This window comes from Peromyscus maniculatus, chromosome 2 (assembly GCF_049852395.1).
Source record: "Peromyscus maniculatus bairdii isolate BWxNUB_F1_BW_parent chromosome 2, HU_Pman_BW_mat_3.1, whole genome shotgun sequence".
In the NCBI taxonomy this organism is placed as follows: domain Eukaryota; kingdom Metazoa; phylum Chordata; class Mammalia; order Rodentia; family Cricetidae; genus Peromyscus; species Peromyscus maniculatus.
Genome location: NC_134853.1, coordinates 137910372 through 137934468, shown reverse-complemented (window position 1 = coordinate 137934468; position 24097 = coordinate 137910372). Strand labels below are relative to the sequence as shown.

The following is a 24097-nucleotide window of genomic DNA, read 5'->3' as shown; positions in this document are numbered from 1 at the left end:
GTGTGTGTGTGTGTGTGTGTGTGTGTATCTGGTGAGAGAATGACATAGGGTTCTTATTCAATTGCCTTCACCTTATTCCTTGAGGCAGAGTCTCTCAGTTGAACCCAGTGCTCATCATTTCATGTAGTGTAGCTAGCCCTCCTGTTCTGAGGATCCCGTCTCTGCCTTCCCAGAAGTGGAATGAGACTTTGAGACTGCATACAACATGTCATATATTACATGGTGTTCCAAGAGTTCTATGAGATGCTTTAGATATTCATCATAATCCTGAGATAGGAGTGTCATCAACGTCATTTGATAGATGAAGAGACTGAGGCACTGGGAGTTTCAGCAACATGCAAAGTTCTGTGTGAAGGTTGTGCACAGAAACTGAACAGTGTGCTCAGAACCCCACATCAGCCTTTCTTTTTTAATTAAAAAGTATTATTTTTTGTATTTTATGTAGTTGGGGTTTTGCCTGCCTGCATGCTTGTATACCATGTGTATTTGGAGTTAGAAGTGGGAGTCAGAACCCCTGGAACTGGAGGCACAGACAGCTCTGAACTAGCTGGTTCCCTGGAACAGCAGTCAGTGCTCCTAACCTCTGAGCCATGTCACCAGCCTGTATCTTCCCTTTCTCCCTCTATAGCTGCCATGTGTCAGGTGACACATAAAGGAACGTGATTCTTTTACAGGCCCCACCATGTGGATGATTCCAGAGCAGAACCAAAGCTGGGTTTCTGAGTTTATCCTGCTTGGCTTCTCCAGTGACCCCACGACCAACAGCATCCTCTTCATTGTGTTCCTTCTCATCTACCTGAGCTCAGTCCTGGGCAATGGGCTCATCATCATGCTGATCTGCCTGGACACACAGCTGCACACTCCCATGTACTTCTTCCTCTGTATACTTGCCCTGTTGGATATGTGCTATGTCACCACCACCATGCCCCAGAAGTTGGTGCATCTTCTTGCTCACTCTCAGACCATCTCCTTTGCTGGCTGCTGGCTGCAGATGTTTGTGTTTGGTTCTCTGGCTGCAACTGAATGCACCTTCTTTGTTGTCATGGCTTATGACAGATATGTGGCCATTTGCTACCCACTGCGGTATACTGTCATCCTCAACTGGGGACTGTGCATTCGGTTGGCAGCTGGGTCTTGTGTCTGTGGTTTTCTCTCTGCTTTTTTACATACTTTCTTCACCATGAGTCTGCCATATTGTGGGCCCAACAAGGTCAACCACTACTTCTGTGAAGGTCCTTCAGTGCGTAGCCTGGCTTGTATGGATACCCACATCATTGAGATGGTAGATCTGGTCTTGAGTGTTTTTGTGGTTGTTACTCCCATTTCCCTCATTGTGGCCTCCTACATTCGTATTGCCAAGGCTATTCTCAAGATCAAGTCCACCCAGAGCCGCTGTAAGGCTTTCTCTACCTGTGTCTCCCACCTGACTGTGGTCACATTCTTCTATGGCCCAGCCTCTTATATCTACATGAGGCCTAACTCCAGCTACTCCCCTGAGCGAGACAAGCAGGTCTCACTCTTTTACAATGCCTTCACAGCCTTGCTCAACCCCGTGGTCTACAGTCTGAGAAACAAAGACATCAAAAGGGCATTTCTCAAGGTGACAGGGCATGGTAGGGTGGACTAACGAACCAGGATCCAGGAGAAGCTGGAGTGGAATATTCATTTTTTGAAAAAGCGACAGTGTCTTTATTTATGTAATTGGTCTGTGCATTTCTACCAACACAGTACTTGGTGATTGGGAGAAAGCACTGTGCAACCAAGGTGGCTGTCTTGATTTACAGGCTACTTTATGGTACAATTCCAAACACTTCAGCAGTCTTACTGGACGATAGCTGCAAAGATTTATCTGATACTCATGTTTGTTGCTATAGGTTGGGAGTGAACTTCTGTCCTCTCACATCCACCCTGAAGGAGGAACCTTATAGCCAACATGGCACCCTAGAATAGAAGGAAAGAACAGTGGACACACTCATAATGACTTGGCTTCTCATGAGTGACCTGCTTCTATGTCCAAACATTCTTTTGGCCAAAGCAAGTAGTATGGATCAGCCTGACAGCAGGAGGTGGATATTATTTTTGTGTAGAGAGAAGCAATACTAGTTCTGTTGTCATGGATGATATGTTGTTTCCTCTATGTAGAAGGCAGAAAGTACTCTACATTATGTGATCTGGTGTAATTCCCAGGAAACAACAGCATACCTATAAACCACCACAAAACATGCTAACTGTGGATAGCATGACGGTAGAGACAGCAGAAGGCTGAGGCAGTATATGCTAAGTAACACTGCATGTGCTGTCAGGACAGAAGTAAGCTGATAGTTTGTGGAACAGAACCAATACAGCTCAGATAACAGACCTCACACATAAATTCAGTATGGCCTATGGGGAAACATGATGACCTTTTCTGCCGAGTGGTGCAATGTTGGAAGTGAAGGGAGCTGGGGTCTCATCAGAACCTGCCAACATCTGCTCCAGTTTTCAGGCAGCACCTGAGTGCAGGTTCCTCTGTTGAGTGTGACTTTGGCTCCTTTCTACCCTTAATGGTGGTGGGCGTGGATCGCCTCTCATCTTCAGAGTAGCTCTTACTTGACCAATTAGCAAATTCCTCTCTGATTCAGCCTCTGAACTATTCTTTCCTAAGGAGGCCTCAGGCCCTCCAGTTTTATCCTGGGGTCACATATTTTTGGAAAGTGGGTACCTTCATATTCTCTCATATCCTGGGCTATCCCGGACTTTCCACATTCCTGAAGATAACCTTGAATTTTTGATCTTCCTGCCTCTACCCCTCCCGTGCTGTGACTATAGGCTGGGGCACCATACCTCAGAGAGGGTTTATTCCTTTGATGATGTCCCTTGTAGTATAAAAGTTGTCACTTTAGTTAAATACAATTCAGGACTTTTTTTTTTTTTAGACTGATTCACTTCATATAGCTCTGCCTGGCCTGGCACTCACTAGGTTGACCAGGCTGACCTTGAACTCACACAGGTCCTCCAGCCTCTGTACCAGGCATGCTGGGATTAAAGGTGTGTGCCACCATTCCTGGCCAAATCCTTTCATTTCTTGTTATTTTGCAGTAGATCTAAGAAATTGTTTCTTGATCCCATATCATGAAAATTCACTCTTGTGTTTTTTTTTTAAGGTTTCTTTTATGTTTTGATCCATTCTGAGTTACCTTTGTGTACGGTATTGTTAATCCTGAAATTTGCATGAGAAAAATCAGTTCCCAATTTTGAGCCAAATTTGAAGCAATCTTTAATTAAATACTGACCAGGATGGACTGTGGTCAGGACCACTGTCTGGAATTCCCCGCAAGTAGCCCCAAGACACCTGTTGTAGGGGCTTTTAAATACAAAACCATATGGCCACCATAGTTTCCCATGTGGCTTTCATATTTTCCTAGAACAACAACTCCCAACATTACAGGAAGTTACCTGGTCTTTGAGCAGGTGGGGCTTACAGGTTAACTTTGGGTCTTACATTCCCCCCTTGAGTTATATCCTGTGTCAAATCCTTGATTTTATGATGGGTCCTTCTTTATATTAGGATCTAATAACCATCAGCTTAATGGTACCCAGACAGAAAATATTATGCAGTTAAAGTATCAGTGATGCAAGATCTAATAGTACTTAGCAAAAACAGAAGGACCAAATGCCCTGTGATGGCTGATATCAGAGTTATTATCTAGAAGGAGCCTGGAAATGGATAAAGTACCAATCATTTATTTCATCTCACATCTCCTTTTTGTAATTTTTTTTTGTATATCCAGATTATAATCCTGAATGGTTTGTGTAGAAATAATAATGTCCTCTTAAAGACATATAATACCTCTTTATTCTGTACAAAGCAGGCCAAATGCCCTATCATATTGTAGAACCAATTTAGTTAATGAATCTGCTTGTGGAAAAATCTGTGCCCATTTTCCTGGCATGCAAATTGGCATTATAGGTAGCCTTTTGTCCCCTATGCCAAGGAGTTTCCTTTTGACTTAGCATTTCAGCCTGCTGGGGTGGGGGAGGGAGAGATGATGTACTCTCCTCTGTAACTACTTCCAGCTGAAAGTAGGGTACCTTTGTCAGAGCCCAGGAAAGCTGAAATGCTAGTCAAAGGCTAGGAGAAGCATCTGGTTCCCTGATCCAGCTGAAAAGACAGGGGTAATCACAAGACTGGACTGGTTTACATCAGCTTTTAGAAAGTGCAGAGCTCAGCAATTTGCAATCTGCAAGTGAGCCCTGGATGGTGTCTGACAGCCAAATGGAAATCTGCTGAGATAAATATAGACTAGAGACAGCAGTTAAAATTTAAGAACTTAAAGGAAAATCTTGCATTTGTAACTTTCAGGCCCATCGTCCTAGTAATTAGGGAAGAGAAGAAGTCTCAAGGCCAGGGGAGAGTTCCTTTCCTCAGGAATAGACAGGTGGAGAAAATTAGGCTGTACTTATCAGGAGTCCATTTGACCTGAGACAGGTGGATCCAACTCTTATGACTTCTTTAACTCATGAATTTTTAGTTCACAAAAGTAAAATTTCTAGATATATTAGCATTAATCTGTATTGAAATCCACATTGTACAACATCTGGAATAGACTCACACCTTTGGGTCCTATCAAAAACTTTATAGCCTTTGGTTAAAAAGCATGAACATTTTTTCCTCTGTACAGAGAGTCAGATATATAGACTGGACAGACATGTTTTTAGCCCAGTGAAAATCACCTTTAAGGATATACTAGGAAGGCAACCAAAGGAAATTTAAAATCTTGAGCCTGTGACTGAATAGCAAGTAGTCAGTGTTCTACCAACTTACAGGACTCCACTGATCAATGTTAAAATTCTGAATCTTTGAAATCTTAGTGTAACAACAGCATAGAAGGGGGTGGGGGATGAAATCTGAAACATTTCCCATTTTTACATACCTTAACTCTTTTTTAATGCCTTTATAACTTTCATTTATATATGTCAAAATAATTTCCTAGACCCTCAGAACTTACTTAATCTTTTATATCCTCAGAGCTTTACATACCTTAGAACATTTTCTTAGACCCTCAGAATTTGTGTGGACTGTAAATCTTTTTCTTTCTATCTAATCACTAAAGACATGAGTAACTATTATTGAGAACAGTAACTGCAAGGCACGTTCCTTTAGTGAAAAGTTACACCTGAAACCTGCTAGTTCTTTAGTATGAAGCCTGTTATCAAGGCAACCCTGTCTGCCTTTTCTGAACAGGATCTCTAGTAGCTCTAGGTGAATTAACAAGGTGGCTGCAGCCTTGGAGGAAGGAGCAGGTTGCCTCCTGCTGCCTAGCTGACAAAGCTACAGTTAGCCTAGACATTAATGTTATCAGATATCTGAGAAGGATAAATACAGCAGAAAGTATAATCCAAATGGCTTATGTATCAATTGAAAGGATGGAGACTAGTACATAGTCCATTACCTAGATGATCATCTCAATCTCCTGTGGTCTCCGAGGCATTGGGGGCAGAGGTACCAGGGCAGCATCAATCTTTGGCTGCCAGGCCCAGAAGATGAGAGGCTTTCCTGTGGAGGAGGAACTTGAGGGACTGACCTTACACTGTCTAGGCAAAGTGGGGTAATCAACTCTCCAGTGTCCTGCTTGTCCACAGTCTGGGCTGGGTCCTGGCAGCAGGCAAGGCATTGGGGCAGTCTTTCCAAGTGGTTAGCACTACCACAATCTAGGTGGAGTCTTTGTCACTGTGCCCATTATCTTCTTGAAGACTGGGGGGGGGGGGGGTCACTGTTAGGATCTGGGAGTCTCTGTCTGTCATAGTAAGTTTAAACATCATAAATGCCATATTCAGCAGATCTCTGACAAGTTTGAGGACCATTATCTATTAACTATTTCTGAGTTAAACAACCCTTGCCTGTTTTTATTTACGTAGTTTAGGCTACACCTTGAAAACATATACAGGAGGATAAATAAAGCTTTTTCCTGTAATTAGTTCTATTAGCATTTAGCATGACTACAAGTATAATTCTGGACATATTAAAACTTAATCATATTCAACAGTTTATGATCAAAATAACAGCTTCTCTCATTTTTTAATAAAAGGGGGACCTGTAGGTCCCTGGTCCCGGTTTTGGGTAACTGTTGCCTACCTTGCGGACCTTGACCTTGATATCCTCCCTATGCTAATTTTCTGCCAGGTTCCACCCTCCTGAAAGCTTAAGGGAAGTTTCTTGTCTGTGTATCCTGAATAATGGGTGTTAACAGCTTAGATGCAAGATTGTAAAACATCAGTAGCAAACTTCTGCCCTCCGGATTTTGTCTCATTGTGCTGTAAGCCTGTATTTAGGACCTCCTCCCTCTCTCAATAAATGACATTCGGCATTTTAAAATGAAAAAAAAATATATTTATATGTATACATATATATATATAATTGAATGAATACTACGAATGTAATCTATGAACACCACAAGTGAGATTAATATCATGAGTGTAATTAATGAATATCATGAGTGTAATTTGAAAAATAAAAAAAAATAGCAGCTTCTAAATTGAAGCTCAAATCATGAATACATGCCATAGGGAGATTGGCAACTTTATTTTCCTGGTCCTTACATCATAGGATATAACAGTTTCTTGTATGACTCAGCATACCAGAATAGCTACAATTTAACAATGTTAGCAAAAAGGAGGTTAGGCATACACTCATTTGTTTCAATTGCTTTTCAAAACTGGGTTTCTCTGTGTAGCCCTGGGTGTCCTGGAACTTGCTCTGTAGACCAGGCTGGGCTCAAAGTCATAGATTCGCCTTAGGCATACACTCTTAAATCAGTCTCTGTTAGCCTGAGTAGACCTTAGGCAAGGATAGAACTATTTCGAGTTTGCTTGGGTCCTCATCTTGCTGCATCATAAGATACGAATACATCAGCCTCTAGTGTTTAATGTTTGGTGCTCATAGCTGTGGCCCTAATCCTAGTCTTATATTTATCTATTTATCAAAATCACATATTAATAAAGACATTATAATAAAATAGCTTATAAATTTAAAATGTCTCAGAGCCTTTTAAACTTAAATTTTTTAAAAGCTGTTCCTTAGAAACATCCAGTTTTTTTTTTAATTTAAATTTTCTGTAAAACTCCAAAATTTCTTTTTAAAGAAGTTTAAAATCTCTCAAAATAAAGTTCTTTTTTAATTTCAAGAGTGAAGACACAGGGCATAACTGTAACCTGCAGAAGGCAAAACCAAGCTCCAACAGTGCAAACAATTCCATGTCTCTCAAACCATGTGGGTGACACTCATGTTACTAAGTTTGCCTGCCAGCAAGCTATGATTTTGTATACGAACACATGGAGGTATAGCTTTAATACCTCATTATACAAGCATTGTTTTAAAATCCTATCTTTCCTAAACCTTGTTGTTCAGACAGGAGAGGAATTATTGTACAAAAATCCTATCCCAATTCAAAAGTACCTTTGGAGACCTGGTGTGTCCTTGGTCAGCCCATACATACCACATGGTTGCTGTTAGCATTCAGACCCGCCCCTTGGGACCTGACCAATGTGCAGGCACTACCTTGCCTGCTCAGGGTCCTGTGCTCATTGTTCTCTCTGCACATGCATGAAGTCCCCTCACAAAAGGTGGGGCCCTGCCCACCTTCTCTCTCTTCTTCTCTCCTCAGCCTCCCCCCCCTCTTCCTCTCTCTCCTTCCTTCTCCCCTCCTCTCTCTTCCCACTAGGTCACTCTACACCTCCTTTCTTCCTCTCTTCCCCCTTCTCTTTCTCTTCTCCTTCTTTCCTCGGTCCCCACCTGCTTTCTCTCTTACCCTTCTCCCTTTCCCTTCCCTTAATAAAACTTTCCTCCTGAGGCCACCTGCATGGTGTGTCTTTCCCTGCAGCTCCCACCCACCGTGACTGCCACCTGCTGTGTCTGCCTGATGTCCCTTTCTCAACCACCTTAGGGCCCCTGGGCTCCAACCCACCCAGTTCTCTTTCTCGATGTTTTGCATAATTGGTGCCATGAAAACTCAGCAGGTTCTCCTGGCAGTTCTGAGACAACACTGGGACCCTGGAACCTTCCAACACTGTCACTTTTCTAACTGGCATAATTGGTAAGGCCCCCTCCCTCCATTGTCCCCTACGCCCCAAATCCCACGCCCCCCACAACCTCACACCCCCCATCTCCCAACCCTATCTTCTCCACCACTGATCATTTCCCAATAGTAAGACTTAATTTCTTGAGCACAGTACTTGCTTTCTGGCTTTTCTCGAAGTCCTGGTACCAGGTAACTCTCTCACTCAGGATCTTACCCTTTGGCCCCTGCCTTTTGCATGATGACACACTGGGCAGCTTGTGCCTTCTCATTTTCAGACCCAAGCATCCTTCAGGCCCCTGCTGTAGCAGGAATCTTAAAACACAATACCACTACATTTCCTCTCTTTTTGTCTAAAATTAAAAAAGCTTATAACTAATACAAGAAAAACTATCTTCAATAAGTATATGCAATATACAGTCAAGATTACATTAACAATGTCTAGTCCATTAACATTTGACAGATCCAGACAAAAAACTCCATTATATATATTAACAATGTCCAGTCCAGTAATATCTGATAAACTCAGACCAAAAATTTTCATTACTTATCTTATTTAAAACAAGTAGTTCCTTTTAAAAAGTAGATTCCATAATCTCCCTTTTTTTTTTTTTTTTTTTTTTTTTTTTGGTTTTTCGAGACAGGGTTTCTCTGTGTAGCTTTGCGCCTTTCCTGGAACTCGCTTTGGAGACCAGGCTGGCCTCGAACTCACAGAGATCCGCCTGCCTCTGCCTCCCGAGTGCTGGGACTAAAGGCATGCGCCACCACCGCCTGGCTCATAATCTCCCTTTTTATCTTATTATATCCATATTCTCTCTTTTTTCTATTCATAATAGATTCAGTAGTCTACCTTTTGTCATTTTTATATCTTCCCCTTTTTCTTCAGTGTAGATTCAATGATCTACCTATTTATCCTATTATTTCTTTATCTTTTTTCTCAGAGTAGATTCGATGATCTATCTCATATCTTTATTCTCTTTTTCTTTTTGCTTTCTAGGGGTGAAGATATCTTTAGGGAATCTTGAAAAGAAAATTTTGGGGTTAATCATCAAGTCCTGTATCATTTGTCCAGTCTCTGCATAATAGGAAAGTTCAGGGCTTGTTTCAAGTCCTTGTTCGAGTAGTCTGTCAGGCTGGATCATCTCAACTAGTTCTCTCGAAATTGTCCTGACCAGTTTGTAGTCCAAAGTCGATTCTTCCATGGTGTTAATCGGCTTAATGGCTTTATCATAGTCCATGTGGAATCAACGTTGTAGGATCCTGTCATCTTTTTGAAGATTTCAAAGTCACTGTTAGGCATGGTCATGGTTTCCTGCAGACTTTTTTCTTTCTTTCTTTTTTTTTTTTTTTGCCTCCTCTGTGGTTTAGAGCAATTATAGTCTGATAAATGTCTGTCTCTCAGAACCATGAACATTCTTCCCTAGAACAGAAAATCTTCACCACAATTTCTCCCCACCATTTGTCTTGCCAAACTTTTCCAAACTGACCTTTGCCGATGCTTTCTTGTAACACGATGGTCCTGGCAATTCTTCTCTGAACCAGCAGCAGTAAACCCTTTGTTCCAGGTAGCAGCATCACCGCAGTCACCAACATGATAAGGAGCTGGCAACGTGGAGCAGTAGCCACTGCTTCCATGGTCCCACCACTGTTTGTGGCTCAGTCTGGGCCGAAGCTTCTCCCAAGCCTCCTAGGCCGGCCTCAAACTCAGGATCCTCCTGCCTCTGTCTCCTTCAGCAAATCCTACCGGTGTGCGCCACCACAACTGCCTGAGTGTAGCTTGGGCCTGAGCTGGGGCTCACAAGGCCACAGGCAAACAGCTTTTTCATGAATTTGTAACATGAACATTGGGCGCCAGATGTAGCAGGAATCTCAAAAGTTCTTATTAATAAAATCAAACCCGAGGCAAGTTATTGGGGTCCATGCTGGTAGATCAGAGAGACAGAACTAGCCACAGCTAACCTCACCTGGTCAACTTCTCAGCTCGTCTTGTTTCCTCAGACTGGAAGCTTCTGTGTCCTCATCCCAATGGCTCTCAGCTGAACTGCTGCTCAAAAGCCTGAATGCTTAACCAGCCAAAATCTTCTAGTTTCTGGTCCTCACACCTTATATATCTTTCTGTTTTCTACCACCACTCCCTGGGATTAAAGGCTGGCTTTCTGGGATTAAAGGCGTGTGTCACCATGCTTGGCTATTTCCAATGTGGCCTTGAACTCACAGAGATCCAGAGGGATTTCTAAGTCTGGAATGCTAGCATTAAAGGTGTGAGTGCCACCATTTTCTAGCCTTTGTATCTAGTGGCTGTCTGTTCTCTGACCCCAGATAAATTTATTAGAGTACACAATATTTTGGGGAACACAATACCACCACACCCTGCTCTGTTTGGTGACTCACTTAGCAGCTTGTGCCTTCCCAGTCGGTCCTCACTGAATTTCTGGGCTAGATTTCAGCCCTTGGATCTTACTTCTCTACCTCACTCATGGAAAATGTGCCTAAACTTACTCACCTTTGCCCCAATACCCCTTAGATATAAATGAAAATGGCTGCTTGCTGGCACACCTTACCCTAGTATTTCACAGAACTTCAGCTTCACCCCAGAGGCAAGTGGCCAGGCCCTGGAGTTGGTTCTGCCATTCACTATTTGGATGACCTTTGTCAAATCACTAAGATTTTCTGGGTCACTGTACATTATCTGTGCAATAGGCATGCAGGACCATGCTTGGCAATCTCTTGTAGCTGCAGTAATTTAAAAAAACAGGGTATGCAGTCCCTTGTGTTGGCCATGAGGCTTGAATATGTCTGCCTACCTTTTTATGTCTTCACTCAAAAAGGTATAATATTCCCCCAAAAGCCTTGTACTTTTAATCTCCTGCATGTTTTTCTTTTGATAGATCCCAAAGATACCTTCTGTGGGACTTTGGACTTTTTCACTTTTTCCAAGATTTGTCCTTATCATGTGACTATTATCTGCCACATTGCTGACATCTATGTCTAACTCAAATGGTGTGTGTGTGTGTGTGTGTGTGTGTGTGTGTGTGTGTGTGTGTGTGTCTTTCTGGAGCTCGAACAAATGAATCTATTATAAAATATCCAAGACTAAGTCCAACAGAGCCAGGGTGGCTGTGTTATTCTGTGACACTCAATGGGTTCTGTCTGCTCCTCTCTGATCCTGTCTCCTCGTCTATCCTGGTGGAGAAGAACCTCTGCCTGGACTCCACTGCCTCTGCAGAGCGGATGAGGACCAAGAGCAGGAGTGGGAAGAGTTGGGGTCAGAGCTGTGGGACAAGGCTGAGTAACAGCAGTGCAAGGGTCATGGCTGGGTCAAGTGCTTCTGATTGGTGTTGATGGCCAATTACTAAGGTGCAAGTCCACCCATCATGGCAGTGTCATGGTGGCAACACAGGCCTCTGAACAGCAGTTGAGATCACGTGTTCAGTGTTTCCAGCAGCAAAGGCACCACAGTGAACAACTGCTGGAGCACAGGACACAGGACAATGCAGGTGCTCACCAGGCTGTGCAGAGTTCAGAGCCTGTGTTGCTTCACTTTTATTAGTGCTGTGACTCAAACTCTAGCCTTGAGCATTCTGTTTACTAGGGTGCTATACAGCTGAGACACATTCCTAGACACTCTGCCCTTGTTTCCTGTATAATTTAATTAGTTGTCATTTTAAAGTTAATTGTTACTGTTGGCTGTGTTTAAGGAGCAGCTCACGGACTCCAACCCCTTATCATCAATCACTCTCTGCAGGAAGACTTTATAGTCTCGTCTTCTCCTTTGAATCATTAGGAAACTAAAACATAGACAGAAGAAAGGGAAGGAAGATTCGAGATCATGGAACACTGGCCAGAACTTGTGTCAGGGTGCTGACATCATCACATTTATCCTGTAGCCAGCCTAGAAGGGAAGAGGCTACTATTGGAGTTCTACAGACGAGGCAACTGAGGCAGAAAAACAACAAGTTCAAGAGAGCATGCTCCAGAGCTTGATATTTGGACCCAAAGTCTAATATGTATCTAAGAGACATGAGCCCCTCAGAGAGTTTTCTCACTCCACTGTCATGGGATGTCACTGCTGACTTCATGTTGGTATGTAATGCTTGACTCTTCTTGTTTGTTTTTTATGTGTATTAACATTTTGCCTATACATATATATCTATGTATAACACATGCATGCCTTGTCCCTGGGGAGGCCAGCAGAGGTCACCAGATCCTCTAGAACTGGAGATAGAGATGGTTGTGAGCTGCCATGGTAGGTGCTGGAACCAAGTTGGGTGATCCGCAAGAGCAGCAAACCCACTTTTGCTTACAGACGCCTCACAGCCCCCATGGTTGTTGACTCTTCCTTAGCTCCAGAGTGTCCGGGTAACGGTTGCAAATATTTGTCCTGCCAGTCAGCATCCAAGTCACAGCTCCGAGGCTCTTTATTAATGATGAAAGCTTGGCCAATACCTAGGCTTAGGCTTGTTTCTACCTAGCTCTTATACCTTAAATTAACCCATGTCTTTTCACCTACGTGCTGCTGCCAAGTGAGTCCTGGCTGTTACCTCCCCTCCCGCATGTTTTGCTTGTTCTCCACCTCTTGGCATCTCCATCCTTCTCCTTCCAAGTGCCCTCTCTGCCCTGAAAATCCTATCTAGCTATGGCCATTCAGCTTTCCATTACCTTAGTCTGAGTGACACATCTTCACAGTGTACAAAAAGATTACTCCACAAGACCTAACGTGTTCAGGTGTTACACAGTAAAGAAGGGAGGACTGTGATTGCCCCAAGGTAGTTGAGGAAGGAAGAGGAGTGTGAACTCAAACATGGTCTCTTGAGTGTCAGGGCTCAGGGTTTGGGCTGTAAAGGAGGAATCAGAATGAGAACTCAAGTCCCTGACCTGTGTCTCAGGTGACCAGGTCCCACCTCCCCTTCTCTGAGCTGCTCTAATTCCCAATTAGTCTAGAGAAGGGAACAGGTCACCACTCCTCCTCCTGTGGGTTGTTTCCTCCTGCTCTGCCCCCAAGGGTCTCACTGAAGTGCTCTTGTTGACATCATCCAGGGATCATCTTAGCATCCCTACTGGGAACAGAAATGGTCCTTTCCCAGCTCTCCTGGGGAGGCTCAGAGAGGAGGCAGGGCCATAAAACCTCAGCCTTTGGTCCCAATGGGAAGATGTGAAGATGTCTGAGCTGGCCTTTGTTAAGCAGGGTTTTATAGGTGCCATCTTCTGGAGTCAGGGCTGGACTACTTGCAGACGAAACAAGATATTCAGTCACTCAAACTCTACAGCACCTTGGAATTTTTCTGGAGATTGAGCTGCCTAGAATCCCAACTCCCTGGACTCAATTGCTTTATGGGACTTCCTCATAATAGCCACTCAGTGACACAGTCCCTGATTTACAGGTAGGGAGATGGTCACTGGTGCTTGGCTTGTGAGTGAGGTTCATGCAAAAGGGTCTAGAGATAATAATTAGTCAAGTCCTTCATCTCAGGTTCTCTTTCTTTCATCTCAAACTCCACAGTTCTCTTCCCTCATCACCTGCTCTTTTTTCTTTTCTTCTCAACTCCTTTTTCCTTTCTCTATTTATTAATTTAACAAATATTTATGGAGAGTTTGTTTCTTTCTAACATGTTTAAAAATAAAGAATATGGGGTCCTGAGCTGAAATGTCTCAAGTGAAGCAAAAATCCATATCCCTGAGAGAGCAGTTAATGTCTTTGAAGGAGTCTTCCCACCCCATCGGGACACAGCTTGATGCACTTTCTGGGCAGAGCAATTATGGCTTTGTTTTTTATTTTTTCATTTGGGGGGTGTAAGTCTATTGTAGCCTAGTTTGGCTTTAAACTCACTATACAGCTGAGTATTTCCTTGGATCCTCATCCTCAACCTTCGAGATGCTGGCTTCCTAGGTTGGGACTCCCATGTGTAGCCTTTTCTGGCTTTGAACTCAATCCTGATGTCTTTGTTTGTGATGTTGGGCTTACAGACTTGGGCAAGCAGGCCTGGTGGGTTACTCTAAGCAAAGTCAGAGACCATTGGACTGGAAGAAATGACAGGCTGTGGTGACTAAATGGTGTGCCAATGCCGTAGAAATCACCCCTAAATCCTCTATCCTTGCATCCTTCTACTTTCAGTACATTTCAGGGTCTCCCACATTCATACAGGAGGGGAAATCTCATCAGGAGAGCTGGTCTGTGGCTAGTCATCCAGCTCTGTCCTAGGAGGGCTTGGGCCTGTGCTGAGTCTCAATAAACTCAACTACATGGACAATGTGTAGACTTTGCCTTCCTCACCTCCCCTCTTCAGAGCCTGTGTGCCAGAAGCAGAGAAGGTGAGTGAGAGCCCAGCTCTGAGGACACACCTCTAAATCCCCACTTCTCCCATGCTGAGCTTGCAATCTGAAACAAACCTCCCTCTCCAGGCCTTAGGTGCTCACCTGTAACACACAGGTAAAAAAAAAAACATCCTTCAGTGAACTGTAGTGCTGTTAAACTAAAGTTAGTGCAACAATAGCTTGAATGTACAATTGGGCCAATATTACTTCTTTTTTATTATTGCAAAGGATAGAAAGTCTCCCATACAGCCATACTCCTTCAGAGATAATTCTTCTTTAGTTGTGTGGGGTTTCAGTTAACAAGAGAGAAACAAAGCGTTTGTCCAAGTGTTTTCAGTATCAAAATTGATACCAGACCCTCCTAGGATTCTTCGGATTGCAGCCAGTCAGTGAACAAAAAATGCAGGGTGTATCCTACAAGTGTTAGGGAGGGAGGTTGTAGCACAACAGGGAAGGCTTGCTGGTCTATCTGAGTCCTGCTGTGACCACCATTGGGCACCACAGTGAGCATGGTGGTCCCCCTCCATATGAGAGCTAGGGATTTCCTAATATGAGAGAGGCAGAATCATGCAGAATACTGGGAGTAAGCATGGGAATTTTGTTCATAGAGAGAGGAGATGAAAGAGACAGCTGTGTGCTGAGGCTTAGACTCCACAGAACAGGTTTAGGAATGACCTGTGAACTGGCCTCAAATGACAGAGTTTGGGAGCTCTTAGAAGGCTTTCAGCACGGACCAGTAGGAACAATATGAAGACTTTGAAAAAAAACACTACAGGGCTCACATGAAGAAAATGTTGGGGAAGACAAATGCCCAGCACTGAAAAAGGGAAGTGGACACAAAGTCCTGCCCCTAAACAAGAACTTATTTCCAATTGATCTCTATCAAGAAAGGGAAAAACAGTTCTCTTCAATATAGTGTCACTGCCCATATCAGGTACACTCTATGGCTGGCCACATGCTCGGGAGCAGTTGGCAAACAGGAGACTTTCTCCATGGATTTGGTTTTGGTTTGGTATTTTTCTTGTTTGTTTGATTTCTTTCTCTTAGGTTTGTTGTTGTTGTTGTTTGTGTAGCTTGTTTTGTTTGTTTTGTCTTGAAAGAAAGTGTGGAAGGGAAAAGAGCATGAGATTGAGTGGAGAGGGTCTGGGAGAAGTTGGGGAAAGGAGAGACATGCTCAACTTATATTATATGAAAATAATTTTTTAAAATTAAAGAAAAAGAAAAGACTGTATTGAGGAGAAAAACAGAGGCAAAGGGTAGGTGGAGATGCTGATGCAGAACTGCTGGGAGAGATGATGGGCTCCTGACCTGGGCTGAAAGGAAGGACAGAGGGGAGGGTCATGAGTAGTAGACTGGTCAGGAGAGGGGATGGGGAGAGGGGAAAGAAGACTGAGGATGTCTAGAAGTCTCTTTCATATTTCTACTGCCATGAAAAGCAATTCCCACCTTAACCATTGTCTTGCTGGTTAGTGTATGAGTGGTGCCCTAATTCGGACTTTTGTGAATAGTGGTTGGAAATTTCCTCTACATGTCTTTCCCTGAGCATGTGTTTCTATGTGCCTTTGTGTTTTAAACATTGTTTCAGAACTGTAGTTAACATATGTATTGCTGGGCAATGCATTAAGTGTGTTCAACGTTAGGGAACACACCCAGGCACAAACTAAGGGATCATTTTAATTTACTCTCCCATCAGATCGAGTTACTCTCGTCAACACTAGATCTCTGTTACTGTGGCCATGCTGGTAGGTGTGTGGGGATGTGAGATGGAGAACAGGCAGGTGGGCGTTGTCACTGTGGTGTTCTCCTGCAGTTTCCAGATGAGAAATGGTGCTGAGGACCTGAGCCTCATCAGTGCTCACTAGACAGCTGCCTTGTGAAACGCCCTTTAAATATTGTTCACTGTTCCATTGGAGCATCTGTTGTTATGTTTGTGCTTTTCTAATCCTTTGTATAAATTTTTTGAGTATTCACTTTGCTTATGCTAGATTATTATTTTTCCCTCCATGGAAAGTGCTCTTTTAAAGAAGTCTTACCTTTGTTTCCCTTAAAATGATAAATATATTTATCAATTTGATTTTAAAGCTTTGGATTAAACTCAAGCCCTCAGTACACCCAGAATTGATCATCTGTGTGCAGAGGGAGGTAGGAGTAAACAGGGAAGAAATGATTTTCCTGCTCCCTTTCCCACATGGTTCATCAACCTTCCTTGGGAAGACTCCAGTGTCTCCAGTGCATTGCACACGTGAACCTCTGTCATTACTGTTAGTTATTTGGCGGCACTCTTACCCTGTGAGATAATGTCACGAAACACGACAGAATTCAACCAAGAGTTTTATTAAGATAGGAAAGAGAGACAGATGTGACAGGCCTGTGAAAAGACATGTGAATAAAGATGGAGTTGGAAACATGGTACCTGCTTATAAAGGCTAGCTGTACTTGTGCACACATGCACGAAGATCACATGATTGCACTGTGTGCTTATACAACCATGCAAAGCCATGGGGTCCTGGTCATGAGAAGCGTTTTGACCTGGAAATGGCTAGGCAGAAGTCACTAGGTCCACCAGGCATGCGCAAACATGACCAACCATGGGGGCTGTTGTGAATCCCTATCATCCCTGACTCTTGTTTTTTTTTGTTTTGTTTTTTTTTTTAAAGAAAAAAATGGCAGACGAGTGGGTATAGGGTGTCGTTTCTCTCAAACACTGCTTCCGGCCAGCTGAATGATGGGCGTTGGTTGGCTCTTGGAGAAAAGGGGAAGGTGGTTTCTGAAGTCCTGGGATGATGATGGGAGTCCTGGAATGAAGTTCTGCCGGCCCCTTGTTCTGCAGCTTTCCATCATTTGTGTTGTCGCTGGGAGCCTTTTGTCTGGCAAGATACTGGTGACAGAGAAAAAGCTTAGAGAAAAAAGAATCATTATTACTTTTTTTTGGAGTTGACATTTATCTGAGGTAGATCTGGCCTTAGTACTCTGCTTAATTTTTACCTGAGACAAGCCTTATTAGAGGTAGTTTATTTAAGACACCTGTTCCATACATTAGTTTAGCATTTAGGAAACGCATGTGATCAGTTGCTGAGTATTGAACAATGATAGACTGTTATATTACATTTTTTCTTACCACCTGGATATCTCTGATGGTCCTTTTGCCCCCGACTCTGTGTGGCCCCTAGTTGTGAAAGGAAGGGGTGATACCTTATTCCTCTGGAATTGGTGATAAGGCAGTGGTTCCTGAGGTCCTCTGGAGCTTGAGAGTACAAGGCCCTGCTTGTTTTACTGTATATGAAGAGAGATTTTCCTGGGATGGAGGTGAGAGAAAAGGTTTTAGATGAGACAGGTGGACCCAGTGAAGAAAGCCCTTGAGTTTAGCAGCTGTAGGAGTCACACGAATTATCTTGAAGGGTCCCTGCCACTTAGGGGGAAGGGGTGAAGGGCACTGGCCTGGAGGAAAGAGAAGAACCTGGTCCCCAATGTGGACTGGAGGTGGACAATTATTGTCACATGGCTGAGGTAATGAACAGTCTGTAAAGCTCCATAGCATAGACCTTAGGTGACATAAAAGGGGAGTTAACAGGCTATCTGGAACAGTTGGAGGGTTGGATAAAAGACCTGGTATTAGAACTGGCCTTCCATACATTAGTTCAAATGGAGAAATTGAAAGAGGCTTTTTAGGAAGAGCCCAGAACCTGAGAAGAGCTAGAGGTAATAATCTTACCCAGTCAAGGTGAAGTTCCTGTGACATCTTAGTAAGAATAGTTTTTAAAGACAGGTTGGTAGTGTCCACCTTTCCTGAGGATTGAGGATGGTATGGGATATGAAAATGCCAAGGAATGTTAAGAGCCTTAGTTAGTGTCTGAGAAATCTTAGAGGTGAACTCCAGGCCATTGTCAGACTAAAGAGAAGCAGGAACCCCAAATGGAGGAATAATTTCTTGGAGAAGGAGGTCTGCAAAGCATGCCAACCATGGGGTCTGTTGTGAATCCCTATCAATTCCTCATGGGACTGTATGTGTGAGGGCCTGTGTCTGAATGACATGTATTCTGTCTTCATCTAATGCTTACTTACTCTCTCTCTCTCTCTTTTCGAGACAAGTTTTCTCCGTGTAGCTTTGCACCTTTTGTAGATCTTGCTCTGTAGACCAGGCTGGCTTCAAACTCACGAAGATCTGCCTGCCTATGCCTCCCGAGTGCTGGGATTAAAGGCGTACCCCACTACAGCCTGGCCTAATGTTTACTATATTTTGCATATGTTTGTGGTGTGTGTGTGTGTGTGTGTGTGTGTGTGTGTGTTCAGAGACTGATTGGGGATCCTTGCTCAATTGCTCTCACCTCATTCATTGAGACGGTTGGCCCCAGAGCTTCTCATTTTAGTTGGTGTAGCTAGGAGCCTCTTACTGTGAGGATCTCTTCTCTCCCTTCCCAGGGATGGAATGAGAATGTGAGACTGCATGCAACATGTCATGTGTTACATGGTGTTTCCAGGAGTTCTGTGAGAGGCTTTAGATATTCATCATAGTCCTGAGACATGGGTGTCATCAGCCTCACTGGATTGATGAAGAGACTGGGATTCAGTAACTTGAGAAGTGTGCATGGAAACTGAACAGTGTGCTCAGAACCCACAGCCCAGCCTTTCTTTTTTTAATTAAAAAGTATTATTTTTTTATTATATGTGTATAAGTTTTTGCCTACATACATCTTTGTGCACCATGTCTATCTCTTGCCTGTGGAGATGAGAGGAAAGGGTCAGATCCCCTGGATCCGGAGGCACAGGCAGCTCTGAACTAGCTGGTTCCCTGGAACAACAGTCAGTGCTACTAATTTTGGAACCATCTCACCAGCCTGTATCTTCCCTTTCTGCATTTATAGATGACATGTGTCAGATGATACATAGATGAATGTGATTCTCTTATAGGCCCCACCATGTGGATGATTCCAGAGCAGAACCAAAGCTGGGTTTCTGAATTTATCCTGCTTGGCTTCTCCAGTGACCCCACAACCAACAGTATCCTCTTCATTGTGTTCCTTCTCATCTACCTGAGCTCAGTCCTGGGCAATGGGCTCATCATCATGCTGATCTGCCTGGACACACAGCTGCACACTCCAATGTACTTCTTCCTCTGTATACTTGCCCTGTTGGATATGTGCTCTGTCACCACCACCATGCCCCAGATGTTGGTGCATCTTCTTGCTCACTCTCAGACCATCTCCTTTGCTTGCTGCTGGCTGCAGATGTATGTGTTTGGTTCTCTGGCTACTACTGAAAGCACCTTGTTTGTTATTATGGCTTATGACAGATATGTGGCCATTTGCTACCCACTGCGTTATACTGTCATCCTCAACTGGGGACTGTGCATTCAGTTGGCAGCTGGGTCTTGTGTCTGTGGTTTTCTCTCTGTTTTGTTACATACTTTCTTCACCATGAGTCTGCCATATTGTGGGCCCAACAAGGTCAACCACTTCTTCTGTGAGGGCCCTGCAGTGCGTAGCCTGGCTTGTATGGATACCCACATAATCGAGACGGTAGACCAGCTCTTGATTGTTTTTATGGGTATTATTCCAATTTCCCTCATTGTGGCCTCCTATGTTCATATTGCCATGGCAATTATAAAGATCAAGTACACCCAGGGCCGTTGCAAGGCTTTCTCTACCTGTGCCTCCCACCTGACTGTGGTCACACTCTTCTATGTTCCAGCCACTTACATCTACATTAGGCCCAACTCCAGCTACTCCCCTGAGCGAGACAAGCAGGTCTCACTCTTTTATAATGCCTTCACAGCCTTGCTCAACCCCATGGTCTACAGTCTGAGAAACAAAGACATCAAGAGGGCATTTCTCAAGGTTATGGGGCATGGTAGGGTAGATTAGTTAACCACAATCCAGGGGAAGTTGGAGTGATTAACCCTTTTTGGTCAAGGGACAGCATCTTTATTTAATTAGCTGTTCTATGCATTTGACCAACATAGCACTTGATAACTAGGTCAATCCACTGTGAAACCAAGGTGGCTATCTTGATTGACAGGCTACACTAAGGTACAATTCCAAACACCTCAGTAATCTTACTCGATCTTTGCTGCAAAGAACCATTTTTTGCTCTATCTTAGCTGTAGGTTGGGAATGACCTTCTGAACTTTCACATCCATCCTGAAGTAGAAATCTTATTTCCAACATGATCACCCTAGAACAGTAGGAGAGGAACAGTGGACAAACTCACAACGACTCAGCTCCCAAGAGTGACCTGCTTCTCTGTCCACATATTCTTTTGGCCAAAGCAAGTAGTATGGTCCAGCCTGACAGCAGCAGGTGGAAAGTTTTTTGTCTAGACAGAAGTAATACAAGTTCTGTGCCCGTGGTCTGATATGTTGGCTGCTCTACTTAGAAAGCAGCAAGTAGTATTCATTATGTAGCCAGAATATTTTTAGAAAACAACAGCATACCTATAAACCAACACAAAACATGCCAACTGTGGACAGCATGACAGTAGAGACAGCAGAAGGCTGAGACCTATATGCTAACACAGTTTGTGTTTTCATGACAGAAGTGAGTTGATAGAATGTGGAACAGCCGTAATATAACTCAGAGAACAAACTTCACACATGAATTCAGTGTGGTCTATGGGGAAACATGATGACCTCATCTGTCAAAAGACCACTCTAGAATGAAGAAAGCTGGCTTCTTCTCAGAGCCTTCCCAACTTTTCTCCTCACAGGCAGAAGCCAAGGGCATGTCCAACTGTTGACTATGACTGCTGGCTCCTTTCTACCCTTTCCTGGTGGTGGGTATGGATTACCTCTCATCTTCAGAGTAGCTCTTACCTGACCAATCAGCAGATTCCTCTCTCATTTAGTGCCTGAATTATTCTTTCCTAAGGGGGCCTTAGGCCCTCCAGTTTTATTCTGGGGTCACATTTTTTTTTATAGTTTATCCTCATTACTATTGTTTATATATATATATATATACATTCATACATACATACATACATACATATATTTTTTTTAGAATTCTCCCATTTCCTAGACTATCAGGAACTTTTCACATTCCTGAAGACAGCCTTTAACTTTCAATCTTTCTTCATTCTCCTCTGCAGTGCTGTGATTACAGGATGGGACACCATACAGAGGAGAATTTTTGTTTCTTTGATGATGTCCTTTGTGTTAAAAGTTTTTACTTTGATATAATACAATTCATATAATTTTTTTAAAAAAAAATAAAGATGGATTTTACTTAGGTAGCCCAATCTCTTCTGGAACTTAATGCAGACCAGGCTGGCATCAAATGCAGCATCCTCCAATCTCTGACCTAGTAGTGCTAGAATTAAACATATACTTCACAACACCTGACCAAGCCCTTTTGTCTCTTGTCATTTTGAAGTAGAACTAAAAAATTATTTCTTCATCCAATATCATGAAAATTTACTACCATGGTGTTTTTTTAAGTTACTTTTAGATTTTGATCCTTTCTGAATGAATTGTTTTGTATGATATGTGGGAAGGGCCCATTTACATTCATTTTTATGTGGATATCTATGTATGCAGTCAGACTTCCTCTTCAGACTCTCTTGGACCACCAGCCCTCAAACAATGACATGGAGCCTTATTATTGATTATGAAAGTTTGGCCTTTAGCTTAGGTTTGTTCCTAACTAGCTCTTATAGCTTAAATTAATTGATTCTATTCTGTAAACTCTGCCATGTGAATTTTTTTTACCTCTCTTGCATTTGGTATGTCAGACTTGCTCAGCATTTTGCTGGCATCACCCTCATGAGCCTAGATTCATCCCAAGTTCCTCTCTTTCCCCAAAAGTTCTGCCAATTCTCCCCTGACAAACTACTGTACAATCAGCTCTTTATTAAGCCAATCAGAAGGCACCTTTTACATGAGGCGTTCAAATATCCCACATTTCCCCCTATTTGTCTAAATGAAAAGGAAAGGGTTAACTCTAACACAATAAAACTATACAATAGGAACAATTGTTAAATGAAATTACATTTAAAATGTCTAGTCCATTAGTATTTGTCAAATTCAGAGACATTATCTATCCTATCTTGACGAGTCCAAAGTCTTATACCTAAACTACTTTCTATCATAATGAATTACCTAAAAATATCTTTTTAGAACTTAAACAATTTTCTTAGAAAAACAACATGAGCTTTTAAGTCTCTCAACCTCATAAACTTTGTACCTCTTTTGTAAGTTACTTTTTGGTATATAGTAACAAAGAAAACATAGGTATAACTACCTAGTAATAAAAAGGTGTAACTATCTAGTTTTCAACCTTCATCAGGGACCCAAGGGAGATAAAATTTTATCTGATAATCAGAAAATGAAGAGCAAACAATATCTAACACTATAGAAATGACATGGACCACTGGCTATCTGCAGAGTCACCCAAGGTTCCTCTGCAACCTTGGGGCATCCATTTTTGGCCTATAGGCTTAGACTATCTGACAAACTTTTTTGTGAAGCAGGAAGTTTTGAAGGACTGTCCTGCCTTGTCTTGGCAAAGTTTGGTAGTCACATTCTTTTGTGTCCTGCTTATCCAATTTGGACAGCATACTTTGAGCAGTTGAGGCAAGCAAAGTTTCTTGCTGAGTGGCTAAATTTGCCACAATGAAAGCAAACTCCATATGGAAGTTCTTCAATGCCCATTATCCTTTTTGAAGTAGATTGGTGCTGCCAGGAGCAGACATATCACCTTGTTATAAAAAGCCTTATGCTATGAAAACATCTGAAATGCCAAATTCAGTAGGTCTTTGAAATGTTTGAAGACCACCTACCTATCTAAAATGTATCTCTGTTTGACCCTGAAAACATACCTAACATGACTCCAAGTTTGATTGTTATAGATGACTAACCACTAACCTGTATTTAATTAGTATCTTAAATAGTTTGTAATAATTTTCAAGGACTAGAACTATACATTACATTTTTTAATGAGCTGCATAGGCACAATACCTTAAACAATGGTAGAAACATACAGTATGTTAAAACAAAATAACCTGAAATTTGTTTTAATATACAAAAATCTCTTAAACAAGAATAGAAACATATATGCAGTATGTTCTAACTTTAAATTTACATCAATATACAAAAATCCATACCAATGTAAAATATCTGTGATTAATAGTTGCTTTCTAGTTTAAAAGTAGATTCAGAAATCCACCGTTTTATTCTACCATTCCTATGTACCCCTTTTTTATCTTTTAGAAGGAGATCCCTGAATCTAATTGTGGTTTTTTTAGTTTTTATCCTAACCATGACCAACAATAACTTGCAACCAACTTACCTAAACAATGATTGACTTCCACAACCCATCAAATGACAAAAATTGTAGTTGCTTGTTTTTGCTCTTTTCTTTTGGCTCTTTGTTTTTTGGTCTCTGAGGACCCTCTACCCAGCTTTCAAATAAATGCACAGCGTATTGTTATTACTTATAAATGCCCAGCCTTAGCTTGGCTTATTTCTAGCCAACTTTTCTTAACTTAAATTATCCCATCTACCTTTACCTTTTGGCTCTGGGATTTTTCCTTTTCTTACTTCTGTACATCTTACTTTCAAAACTCTTACTCCATGGCTGGCTGTGTGCCTGGGTGGTTGGCCCCCAGGCTTCCTCTCTTGCTTTTCTCTCTCCTTCTTCTTATTCTCCCAGATTTCTCCTTCTATTTATCCTCTCTGTCTGCCAGCCCCATCTATTTCTTTCTCCTGCCTCGATATTGGCTATTCAGCTCTTTATTAGACC

The 24097-nt window shown here is 42.5% G+C and overlaps 1 long non-coding RNA gene and 2 pseudogenes across 1 annotated transcript; 2 read left to right on the top strand and 1 right to left on the bottom strand.

Annotated features, from left to right (window-relative positions):
• Positions 1-633: 633 nt before the first annotated feature.
• On the top strand, positions 634-1627 carry LOC121827636 (olfactory receptor 2A12-like; annotated as a pseudogene).
• A 15514-nt stretch (positions 1628-17141) lies between these two features.
• Positions 17142-18143, bottom strand: LOC143271688 (uncharacterized). Its single transcript, XR_013048882.1, has 3 exons — positions 18079-18143; positions 17559-17661; positions 17142-17262 (listed from the first exon to the last, which is right to left on the bottom strand). It is a non-coding gene; the product is annotated as an uncharacterized LOC143271688 (long non-coding RNA).
• Positions 18144-19233: 1090 nt separating this feature from the next.
• Positions 19234-20227, top strand: LOC102926295 (olfactory receptor 2A12-like; annotated as a pseudogene).
• The last annotated feature ends 3870 nt before the right edge of the window (positions 20228-24097 follow it).